Genomic DNA, 12,743 nt, shown 5'->3' on the forward strand with positions numbered 1-12,743 from the left:
TCTCTCTCTCTCTCTCTCTCTCCTCCCTTCACTCTCTCTCTCTCTCTCTCTCTCTCTCTGTATCATTCTTTCTTTTTTTTCTCTCTCCTAACTCTTCACAAAATATCTCACTCCCTCACTCTTTCTTGCTCTCTCTCACTCTCTCTCTCTCTCCCTCTCTCTCTCTCTCTCTCCCTCTCTCTCTCTCTCTCTGTTTCAGTCATTTTTTCTTTCTCACCCTTTCTCTTTTTTTTCTCTTTCGCCGTTTTATTACATGTCTCACTTTTGTGCCTCGATCTTCCTAGTCTCGCTGGTTTTCAGTGAGCAAAATTTTGCATTTGTTACTAAATATGAGTATCTATGTCAATCAATTATTTTTTGCTGTGTAAAGCCTTAACCCCTTTTTAATGTGAAGTATTCAATGCAATGTTATATAATATTCAATGCGCACGCAACTTCTTTGGATCAATTGGCGATAAAACACTTCGGAATTCACACATGCCGTTAACAAACTCGTAAAATAAAACACTCATGGAAGTTGATTCACAAATTAAATTTTTAGACATTTTGTTACAATAACCACACTCTCTCTCTCTCTCTCTCAAAAAAAAAAAAAAGACTATAATTTTACGGTTTTATATAATAAGTAAGACAATACGAAAACCTGTAATATTAGAGGCGGAAGAAAATTCTAAAAAAATTTCAATTGTGTTTGAGTGAGTTTTAGAAAGAAAGTCGATTGATGTCAACGTCTTTCAAAAAATTGGAATATTTTTATCTATTTAAAGCCCATCGGGGTCAATCGATAATTGTCTACTTATACTTCCTTCGACCAGGACTCCGTTCGAGGACAACTCATCCATCCCGAGACGGAGCTACAAAACTAGGACGTACCGGGCAGATCGATGATGGTTCGGCCCCTTTTCAATACCGTTAAATTTGATATTTGCAAAACAACACCACGAGGAAAACGTTTTACCTATTACAAAAAAATTTACAATATTAAATAAAAAGCTTCATTTATACTTTTAGCATTATTTACGACTTTTACAACTTCATAAACGACATACACATACACACAAAATGAATGAAGTGTGTCAAGATTGTTAAAACATTACAATTAATTAAGGTTTTTAGTTGAGATGAAAAAACGTTAATGGCACGAGCGGGATTCGAACCCACGATCTTCGGCTAGATACGCCGCTGCTCTACCACTTGAGCTATCGTGTTCTCATCCACTCGGACATCAACTTCCTATCTCAACNATAAAGAAAATGTTTTTCTGAAACCTACATCACACCCGACCGCATCTCACGATATCTGAATAACTATCGATTAACGGTCACTAATCTCTACACAAAATATAGAACGTTGAATTGAATTATGTAGAAACTATAAAATGCTTAGGTCCTTATTTGAATAAAAATTTAAACTGGAGCGGACAAATTTTGAGTGTAACTAAGAAAATGTACTCTAAATTTACACGTTAAAAATATTAGTAGGTTTTGCGAATGTTACTATTAAAAAAAAAAAAACGTTTATTACAAGCTCTAGTATTCGCGTATATTCAATATGGAATAACTGCAAGGCGTGACTTACATTGTATGCAAATCGATAAACTACAAGTTGGTGTAAATATGTGTGTAAGACATATACTTAACTTAAAATATGATGATAGAATTTATGATAAATATTCTCAACTCCAGTTTTTAAAAATTAATGATTTAATTGATTATAATTTTGCATGTATCATCTTCAACGTGTTAAAAATGAAAAACCTACGTACATATATAAAATAATAAAATATAGATCTGAAGTACATGATATAAACACTAGATATAAAACTAACCAATTACAAATTATAAAACATAGAACCACAATATTTAATAATTCATTTGCAATTAAAAGTGCAAGAGTGTTCTCACAAATAACCAGTTGAAATTCAGCATTGTAACAATATAAGTATCTTTTGGAAAAAACTAAAAAATTATTTTATATCAAAATATGTATAATAATATTAAACTGTAATATTATTTTTTTCTCGTTTTTTCGTGTTAATCCACTGCAAACAACTATAGTTCGTAAGAAATAATCAATTTGTTCAATTTTTTTGTGTATAGTAGGGTAGAGTTTATAAAATCATGTTGCTGTAATTTCACTTTAGGTGGTGGTCCTAGAGACCAAACCTTGAGTGATTCTCTAATAATGCGATAATCAATCAATCTCTCTCTTTCTCTCTCTCTCTCTTTCTCTTTCTCTCTACCTATTTATCTATCTCTTCCACTCTTACTAACTCTATCTTTCTCCTCCTCTCACTCTCTCTTACTGTTTCTCTTTCTCACTCTATCTTTGTTTTCCTCTCTCTCTCTCTCTCTCTCTCTCTCTCTCTCTCTCTCTCTCTCTCTCTCTCTCTCTCTCTCTCTCTCTCTCTCTCTCTCTCTCCACAGTCTTCAGAATCTTCGACAATTGGAGCTCGATCAAAGGCCCCGGCTAATTGCCAAAGGGTTGCCTATGGGAAACCGCATTTTCTGTTTAACTCAATTCTAACACGAGAAATTGTCATTGTAAACGTTTTTCTTTCGAAACACTCCGCCTCCGGACGAATTCAGCCGGCGGATAGGAATTGCGGGTAGGAAATCAATTGTGCAAACAGAATCGCCTAAACGGGATAAAAGCTCCTACCCTGGAATTAAACAACCGAAAAGTAAATTAGAACTTCAGCAGCAACTTAATTAATTTATCTACTCCTCCTTTCTTATAAAATAACAAGCATTGGATGCCTTAAGAGGAAAGGAAATTACTTTGGCGACCCGTAAATTATACAGTTTGTAATATTCGTGACCTAACCGCACTTCTTTCCACACTAATTATTCTACTCATGATATAATGTATACTTTTCAGGGTGGTCTTCTGTACATACAATAATTAGTTGGTGTTTTGTTAAGCTGATCGACGCTTAAGATAGATCACTCTAACGAGTTTACCTACTCTCACCGGTTCTGCTTCACGCCATCTTCAGTAAGAAACTAGAAGAAAGTGAATCCCTCTCCATCGTCCTTCAATAATACTCGAATGCTGTATAGCCCGACTTGAGTGACATTGCATGAACTGGCCCGACGATATTCCAGTAACCCATTTTCTGTGAGCAGTATCTACAAGACAGGGGTATCACCCCGGACTGCCAGCAACATGGGATCAAATGATTTTTCAACGCTTATGGAGAAGTCTAAAATAAATAGTAGTGTTAGTAATGGCGCAGTCAGCCATGTGAATAGTAATAATATGGGAGTGCTGCAAGGGAGTCTACTAGATCCACTATTCTTCCTGCTACTTGCCTGCCTTCCTTCCTTAGAGTACGTAATTGCTTCAAAACAGAACGTGGATAATTAAAACAGCTCCCTGTGATTAGTTCCCTAGGATAATAATGCAGTGGCCTCAAGGAAGCTTTATAAGCCCTCCATTTTTCCTACTCCTTGCCTCCCTTTCTTCCTTAGTGCTCTTGATTTTTTCATAACCGACCATAGGTGATTATGAAGGCTTGAAAGGTGGATTTAAAATTAGAAATGGCTCCGCGTGGTCAGTTACCCAGGATAATAAAGGAGTCCCTCAAGGGAGCATTGATAGTTTTTGTTACTTGTCCTTCCGTCCTTAGTAGGCGCAATTACTTCATAACAGAACGTACGTAATTATCACCGTTTAAGGTGGATTTAAATTTGAAAATGGCCCCGCGCGATCACTTTTCGACTACACAGGGTGGTGCATACTAGGCCCATATTAGTTCTTCCCCTTGCCAGCCTTCGTTTGTGCACCCAATTAATTCATAAGCGACCGCAGATGATTATCACATCTCCGCGCAGTCGGTCAATTCTCCACGATAATAAGCATTCATTTAAAGTTAAAAAGGGTTAGTTTGAAGTTAATAAAGGTTAGTTTAATGTCAAAAAAGCATAATTTGATGGAAATATTTATAACTACTGTCGGAAAATTTCTTCCTATAGCTATTAAACTCCGGACATGTTTAACAATTAATGACGCGGATTTACCGTTATTGAGGAAAGTTTACCTATTTTTAATCGTTTGGTTCTTTAAAGAAAAAGTATCTCAGAACATCCAACGAATTTACCCAATACAAACCACCGTCTTTGCCTAAACCTTCCTTTGGATGAGATTAGAAATGGGGTTTATTTCCATGTCTCCTTCCATGACAATCTGTACTGTCAATCTGCCCTTTGATCCACAGATAGTACAAGAAATATATAATCTTATTGATTTAAAAGGATTTCGCACAAAGAAATAGCATATCTTTTGTTAAAATGCTCTCCTGAAAAAGCACTTTTTTTTATTAAAAGCGCCCAAAACATCATCACAACCACCTATGCCGATGACAGCCAGCGTTTGTCTTCTAATGTGAATCCTACTCAGCCTGAGTTTATCGACGATTCGTGCAAGAAGTAGAGGAAAAGACTGAACGAGGAAAATATACATAGCTTATATTTACATTTAAAAAAACAGTACTGCTGTACATTAAACAGAGTTTTGGCCGTCAAAACTCAACCAACTGTATAAACGAAATTACTGCGATCAGTTTGGTTATCAGGAGTGGAACTGCGAAATGCCAAGCCATCCAATATCCAGCACATCCTTCCACTCAAAAGTTTTCAGTAAAATTGGTATTAATTCATCACTAACCTCACTGACCTCAACATTCGTCTGAGGTGATTTGATTGCGCGTCGAAAAGTTCCACACCATGGTTTCAATCCATTCTAACCATACTACCAAAGCTTTATCTGCACTTTCCAACCTGAGAACTTTTCAAGTCGTCACCTTAAACAACGATGGCATGGCTTGGAGAACTCTTCGCCTCTTTATGCCTTCAGCACATCAATCTTTTTTTAACCGATAATAAAAGTACACTAAACTTGTACCTATATAATTTCTCTCATAACTGCATTATCGTCTGATCCAAAGCGGATAATAGGCGGGCCAGGATTCTTATGGCATTTCTTTTGTCTTAGGTATAACTACTTATAATTAAGTTGTCTTATACTTATAACTAACTTTGTCTTAAGAGTTTTCGTGTCTTTCCTGAAGGGCTTGTGTAAAGATTCTGACGGTCCTTGGTTGTAATTATCCTTTTGAGAAATTCGAAAACAGCTCTAATAAAAGTTATAACTTAGCTGTCTTTATTCAAAAGAAAGAAAACTTTCAGGGGGCCGACACTCTCTAGAATTATTCAAATTGAACGTCTCCGACATAAACGGTGCCCAACTGGAATTATGATTAACTTACAAAACAAGATTTCAAGTTCTAAGTACTTGCCTCACTGGAACACAATGTGGAACAGCCTTGAAAAATGGCACTCTAAATAACCACCGAGAAGAAGCCGTCCTCCGTTCGTATAGTTCGACCGTTTATGCAAATCGAGCAATTTTCTTCCTCTGCATTTGCTAGGTTCGACGGCTCGACCTGCTTTGAAAACATTTATCACTATCAATCTTGTTTGAGTCTGGAAGGCAATGAACAGTATCATAAGTTCGTAACCAACATTGATGACCCATTGGTCAATCCAACAACTTTAAGTTTAAGTGACAAACAAATATTTCAAACTTTCTGTGATTTAACAAATTAAAGGTAATGGCCAGTCTTATAAGAAACATATATACATATATTTAACCTTTGGAAACCTTACGTATTTTGCTCCAAAAGTTCTATAACTGTTTGAAATGAAAGCATCCCAGTTTGAACTATCTTGCGTGACGTCAAAGCACTTTAAAAAACCTTTTTTTCCAAATTAATCTCAAATAAAAAGTACATAGGGGTGACCTCTAATTAAAAGGTCTAGAATATCAAATAGGCATTTATTTAATTTACAAGCAATTCATACGGTTTCATTCCATTTTGTAAAAAATACTGTTAATTATTTTTGGACATCGATTGAAACCAATGACTGACCTAAATTTTATAGAATGTATTTCAAATATTGCAATTTCTTGGAGTTTTGGTTAAGATAATTAAACAGTTGTGATATTTTAAAACAAAAATTACAAGGCTAACATTCATTTCGACGATGCCACCTCATCGAAATTATCATAAATGAAACTAATTTGAACATTGCTACGTTTAAAAATAATTGTCGATCAGAAAATTTTCCGTGTGCCAATATTGGCCTATTATACATTCACTATCTATTTGTTAAGGTTGAGGCTTTTTATGTGTTATAAGATTTAGACGTCATCGATCTAGATGGCACCGGTGAAAAATAATTGATACAATTAGGTCATATGTTGTAGAATATTAAGAGCCAGCCTCTTTACGACCTTATGCGCTACCAGTATTGGTTTATTCTGCAATATCCCTTATTACCTCTACGTAAACCATAAGGCTTTTTAAATCCTTTGTGTTTTCAGATCAAGACGGCATCGATCTAGATGGCACCGGTGACACACATCATAAAATAACTGATAGATTTAGGTTGTAGGATATTAGGAGCCGCCATTTTTACGACCTTATGCATTGCGACCAATATTGGTTTATTGTGCAACACTCCTAATTATCTATTTGCTCAGTTAAGGCTTTTTATATCCTATGTGTTGTAAGATCCAAAAATCTTATCGATCGAGATGGCACCGGTGAAAACATCTTAGAACGCTCTAGTCATTAATTTAGTTTAAATGTTGTAGAATATTACGACCATCTTTACGACCTCATACACTGCGACCAATATTGTCTATGTTGTCAAATCCTATGTTTTTTTTATCAGATCTGAATCTGAATATTCCTAGTTTTTACTTACGGAAAATATCATAGCCTTGCTTTCCGTTCAGAAACATTTCCCGTACTCCGATTAATTAGTTATACCCTAAAAGACACATGAAATAAAATATGCATGAATGAAATAACACCAGATGGTCCAATGACCTATGTAAGAAATTCAAAAAGTCGATGGCGAGACGGAGGTCAAGGCCGATTGATTAATATTTGTCAATGCTGGATCATTAAGTTAGCTACAATGGGATATCCAAGGTCGATCAGTCTATATTAACATCTTTCGGAAATCAAAAAGGAAAACGGACAATTAAAACGTTTATAAGCTCCGACGTGTCTTGAGCTTCTTTCACCAAGATTGTTGGTGTTTCAGGAGTTTTCAAAAGTAGCTGTTTTTCTCCCATTGTCTTCTCTGGGCGTGGTGGTAAAAGGTTTTCATCCCCGGCCACTAATCCCTGTTTAAAGAGGTCGTTTACCTTGGGTTTGGAAGAGGATCGCTGTATTCAACAAATAGACGATCTCCTTGTCTCTTTCCCATTCGCTGCTTTCGAATTGAAGTTAAAAGTTACTTAAGTTGATATTTAGAAACGGTATTGGATCAATAATCAATAGATATTATAAAATGTTATGTTCATGCGTTTTTTTCATATGGGCAAAAGTATCCTCAAATGTCGGAAATGTTCGTAATTTTCCTTTCTTATCATTGCATGGAACCGAGTTGTAAGGTATATGGAACTATCCTTTTTTTGAGTATGGAAACACCATTTGGAATACGTTGAAAATTTCATTGGTTCAGTTTGTCTCTGTGATCCCAAACAATAAACCAATAACAATAATAAAGGGAGTTTTCATAAAGCAGAAAAAACAGTATGCTCCCTTAAGGCATTCTCTTTTCATCCAGAAACTCACAAATGCGTAGTTGGAGACATGAGCACATGAAGTCTGAAGCACTAAGGTAGGAAGGCAGATCGTTAACATAGAGCAGAAGCAATAATGGGCCTAGAAAGCATCCTTCAGGCTCTCCAATATTCTCCTTGGGAACTGACTACACGAAGCCTCCACCTTTAAATTTACTTTAAACCCTGATAACTACAAACTCTGGTGTTGCTTTTAGGATATAACATCCAAGAACTAACGGACAAAAGAGTCAAGGTAGACATGAAACAATCAGATTCAATAAGGCATTTTGAATGAAAAAGTTGAAAATAGTTAATTTCAAATTAAAAATAATTAATTTAAACTTGGAGAGGTTAATGCTGGAGCGCTGGATTCGAACCAGGGACCTTTACCTTAAAGTGATGAGTGCCGTGTCAACGCCTAAACCGTTGCAGCCACCGATGCCCCATTAAAGTATTGGTTGAAAATTAACCATTTTTAATTTGCACTTAATCATTTTTAACTTCAAATTAACCCTTATTTTGCATCCAATTAATTAATTTTTTTACGTAAGGTCCAAAGGTCGTGGGTTCGAACCACGCTCGTGACACTAAATTTTTCATTTCAACCAATAACTTACATAAAAAGATTAATTGAATGAAAAATAAAAGTTAATTTGAAGTTAAAAATGATTAATTGCAAATTAAAAATGGTTAATTTAAAGTTAAAAAAAGTTCGTTTGAGATGGAAAAAGGTTAATTTGATGTTAAAAATGGTTAATTTCAAATTAAAAAAGAGTTAATTTGACGTAAAAAAACCAGTAAATGCAAAAACAAATTATTCGTATTTTAATTGTAGATTTTTTTAATGAGAATAATTGGGCTTTTAAAAATTACAATATGTCACACTTTTCCAATTAAATGTAAACTTATTTCTTTTTATATTCATTTTATACACTTTTAAATTTTAATTGTAGTTAATTTTCAGATCGCCTAGAATAAGCCTAATTCTTTTCTTTTTTTAATGGAGGAATGTTACATTACGTGCTCACATCTCATACTACTATTATTAATGGCTTTATTCATGTTTCAAAGAAAGGGTTAATTTGAAATTTGAAAAAAGGTAATTTGAAGTTAAAAATGGTTCGTTTCAAATTAAAAAGAGTTAATTTGACGGAAAAAAGCTGTAAATGTAAAAAACAAAATCTTCTTCTCATATATTGAGTTAAAAAATCATCTTAACAACTAAAATTGCTCACATTTCTCAAATTAAATAAATATTATTTGACGGATAATTTCATAAAGTTTTAAATTTTAATTTTGTATTTCATTTTTTTAATACAGCAATGTTACATTACGTGCTTACATCTCAAACCATAATTTGACGAAAAAAAGCTGTAAATGTATAAACAAATTCTTCGTCTTTTGAGATTTTGTAAAAAATAAAATCATCTTAAAAACTAAAATTTCTCACATTTCACAAATTGAAATAAATATAATTTGTTCGTACGAATAATTTTAGAAAATGTATACGTATTATAAATTTATTTTTATAAAATTTTAATTTAATTGATTTTCAAATGGTCTTTTAAAAGCGCAATTATTAACCATTTAATTATTTTTAATGCAGGAATGTTACATTAAGTGCTTACATCTCATACCATCTCCTAGGGCTTTTTTAATATTTCGAAGAAAGGATTAATTTGAACTTTAAAAAAAAGTTGTTTTGAAATTATAAATTTGAAATTAACAAGTGGTAGTTTGAAGTAAAAAGGGTTCATTTGAAATAAAAAATGTCAAATTTAAGTTAAAAATGGGTAATTTCAAATTAAAAAGGGTTACTTTAACGGGTGAAAAGCTGTAAAATTTAAGACAATTGGTTTTTCTTTTAATTTTAGATTTTCTTCAAATAAAAACAATTGGTTGAAAACTACAATTTCTTACATTTCTCAAATTAAAAGAAGTATCATTTGTTTTCACCTAGCATTTTACATAATTTTAAACTTTAGCTGTAATTAATGTTTATGTTGTATAGGCCTTTTCTTTATTAATTAATCTTTATGTAAGATATTGGTTGAAATAAAAAATTCAGTATCACGAGCGGAATTCGAACCCACGACCTTCGGCTAAATACGCCGCTGCTCTACCACTTGAACTATCGTGACTTCACGTGAGGTATGTTGACGTATGTTGAGATGGGAAGTTGGTGACCGAGTGGTCGAAGTCACGATAGCTCAAGTGGTTAGAGCAGCGGCGTTTTTAGCCGAAGGTTGTGGGTTCGAATCCCGCTTGTGACCCTGACTTTTTTTATCTGAACCAATGCCTTACATAAAGATTAATTAATTGAAAAAATTTATTTTGTCAATCGGACCACGAAATCTAATGAATTTACTAATTTTTTATTTCTTTAATGCATACGTGCTTACCTTTCACACCATCTTGGCCTTTTTGATGTCCAAAGAAAGGATTAATTTGAAATATAAAAAAACGCATTTTGAAGTTTAAAACGATTAATTTTAAATTAAAAGGTCTAATTTGAAGGCAAAAAATGCTAATTTAACATTAAAAATGGTTAATTTGATGGAAAAATGCGATACAGTTCCAAATCTGTAACTAAAGATAATGTCTCTAGAATTAATGATTCGGAACGTTCTAATAATAAGTGAATTTAAAAAAATCAACGTTAAATTATAAGCAAGTGACAAAGTAGTATTTTCAAAAAGCGAAGAAGATTAAATGATACTGGGAATAAAATAACAATTTGAAGCGTAAAACATAGCAAAACCTGTTCTTTTGGATATAAAGATGTTTTATTTTCTTCCATACACCATGCTAATAAGTTGTAAAAACATAATTTTTTTGCACGATTAGTTATGAATTAATTTGGTTGGGCTTAAAAACGCTTCTCTAAACTTAAAATCAAAACATAATGAGCCCAAGTTGACATTAGATTCGAATTTGAGCTGTCATTTTTGATAAATATTTCAAAGGTAGATATTTTGTTCGTCATTGTACCAGGCAAAATTATGAAAGTAACAGACAAACCTTAATACACCCAGTCCCGAAGGAAAAAATAAAAAAGATGGCTTTTTTAAAAAACAGAACGCCCCGGAATGGGATTCATACTCGACCTACACAATTTTTTTTCAAGGGTACGCCGCTCTAGATTCGGCTTGTTCGCTTGTAAATTGCGGAGTGTACACATCAGCTTGGGCAAATTATAGACAATCTCCGTCAACCTTCAAATGTGGACAAATGGGATAAGCCACCAGAGTTCGCGTTTCCGCGCTCAGAGGTGACCGATTGTTTCCAGTCATTTTGCCTATCCTGCTCCCAAACAATTTTGATTTTCCAAATTAAACCATGCACATTGCATAACAATAACTAACGATATATATACTGATATACAAGAATCTATACAGAATAAGCGATTTTGGTACTGTCCATAATCTTTCAATGCCAAAAAGTTTTAGAGGACATTTCATCCTACCTTGAACAGAAGCTCTGTTCCTTGTGAAAGCTAAAGTTCATCACAAAACCAAACTTGGCTTAACATTACTTGGGAATTAAACTTTAAAGCATGCTTATGACTCCCTTTTATGCCATTTATACTGCTTACTTTCCTCTACGTACCACCATTACCACATATGGGAATGACATAGCATTTTTACCTTCTACCCCGAATCCTGTCTAAGCAAGGTACCAAAGGACACCTAGAGTTATCAAAGGTGCCCAGATAGGACTATACATAGACTTAAGAGACACTTTAGAAAGAGGCTTGGACAACAACATCGTAGTCTTGAAGCACCGCGGCGGGCTGATCCCCAGTACCTTAGGGCTATAGGGTTTTTAAATGTATATAGTGTTAGTGCCATGCTTGCGTTGTGACTGTGTTGTGTTTTTGCTAATTTATTGGAATGAATAAATTTATTACCGTAAAAGATAGAGTTATTTAATCCCGCCCCTTGGAATATAGAGTACTCTTGGAGAATGAATGAAAATTATATAACTTTTAATTTTGATTGTAATTATTTTCGTGTGATATTTTATATAAGAATTAATTTTATATTTAAAAAAATTCCCAAATTAAAAAAAATCCTTAATTTTTATGCTTACTCGTATATAATTTAAATTTTGCTTATCATGTGTCTTCTAAGAGTAAAAAAATTCAACTTTTGCTGCTTATGGCCCACACTCTTTGATATATAGTTTTTTCTCGTCAAATTAACCCTTTTTAGCTTTAAATCAACCTTTTTTAACTTCAAATTAAGGTTTTTTACCTTCAAATTAAAGATTTTTATCTTAATATAAAAATTAAAAATTTTAAATTGAAAATTTTAAATTTAAATAAAATTTTAAATTGAAATTAACCTTTTTTGTTTTCACGTTAACCATTTTTAATTCCAAATTTACACTTTATTTGTCATATAAAAAAAACAGATAGGAAATATTGCAGAAGCGTGTAAAGTAAATTTTCTGTAAATTTGCGGTTTATTTTTAAACATAAGCTAATTGAAATGAGGGAGAAAACAATATAAAAATTAATTACAATTAAAAATTTAAATTAATGGTAATTTATTTTTAAAAAAAGTGTTCTTCAAGGATAAAATTAAATATAAAAATAAGGCATACTTATTTCAATTTTAGAACTTTTCAAATATTAATTTATAACTGGCCGAACCATTACCTATGTTTTTTCCCTTCGTCGGCTCTTTTCACCTCAAAGAAGCCGACGCCTTATACAAAAATGTCTTTCTATACCGACTTCCTTCCCCACCCCTTCAAAATCCAACGTATATAAACATAAAACAGCAAAATCTCACTGGCCCTCTCGACACGACACGCAAGAATGGCACAATTACACAGAAGACAAACTCTTTGAGTGAGTAGCATCTTACGATTTCTGAATAATCTTCGACTAACGGTCACTAATCACCTCACATATAAATTTATACTACAATTATTATATATTTACAAATATTCTTATGATAAAATTAAAAGGAGAATCATCTGTTTTTATATTTCATGTTATATAACTTCATTGTAATTAATTTTCATGTAGTATTTTACATTAAAACGTTTTTTTTTATCAAATTAAAATAATAATTCTCATTTTTTAATTT

General features: G+C 33.1%; 1 long non-coding RNA gene and 1 other non-coding gene across 2 annotated transcripts in view; one reads left to right on the forward strand and one right to left on the reverse strand.

Annotated features, from left to right (window-relative positions):
* Positions 1 to 12,743, reverse strand: part of LOC106661048 — a 77,718-nt gene that overhangs the window by 47,788 nt on the left and 17,187 nt on the right. The gene's annotated exons all lie outside the window — the stretch shown is intronic.
* Trnak-uuu lies at positions 9,844 to 9,917 on the forward strand. Its single transcript has one exon. It is a non-coding gene; the product is annotated as a tRNA-Lys (tRNA).

Source organism: Cimex lectularius, unplaced genomic scaffold, assembly GCF_000648675.2.
Source record: "Cimex lectularius strain Harlan isolate CLEC.00 unplaced genomic scaffold, Clec_2.1 scaffold60, whole genome shotgun sequence".
Taxonomy (NCBI): domain Eukaryota; kingdom Metazoa; phylum Arthropoda; class Insecta; order Hemiptera; family Cimicidae; genus Cimex; species Cimex lectularius.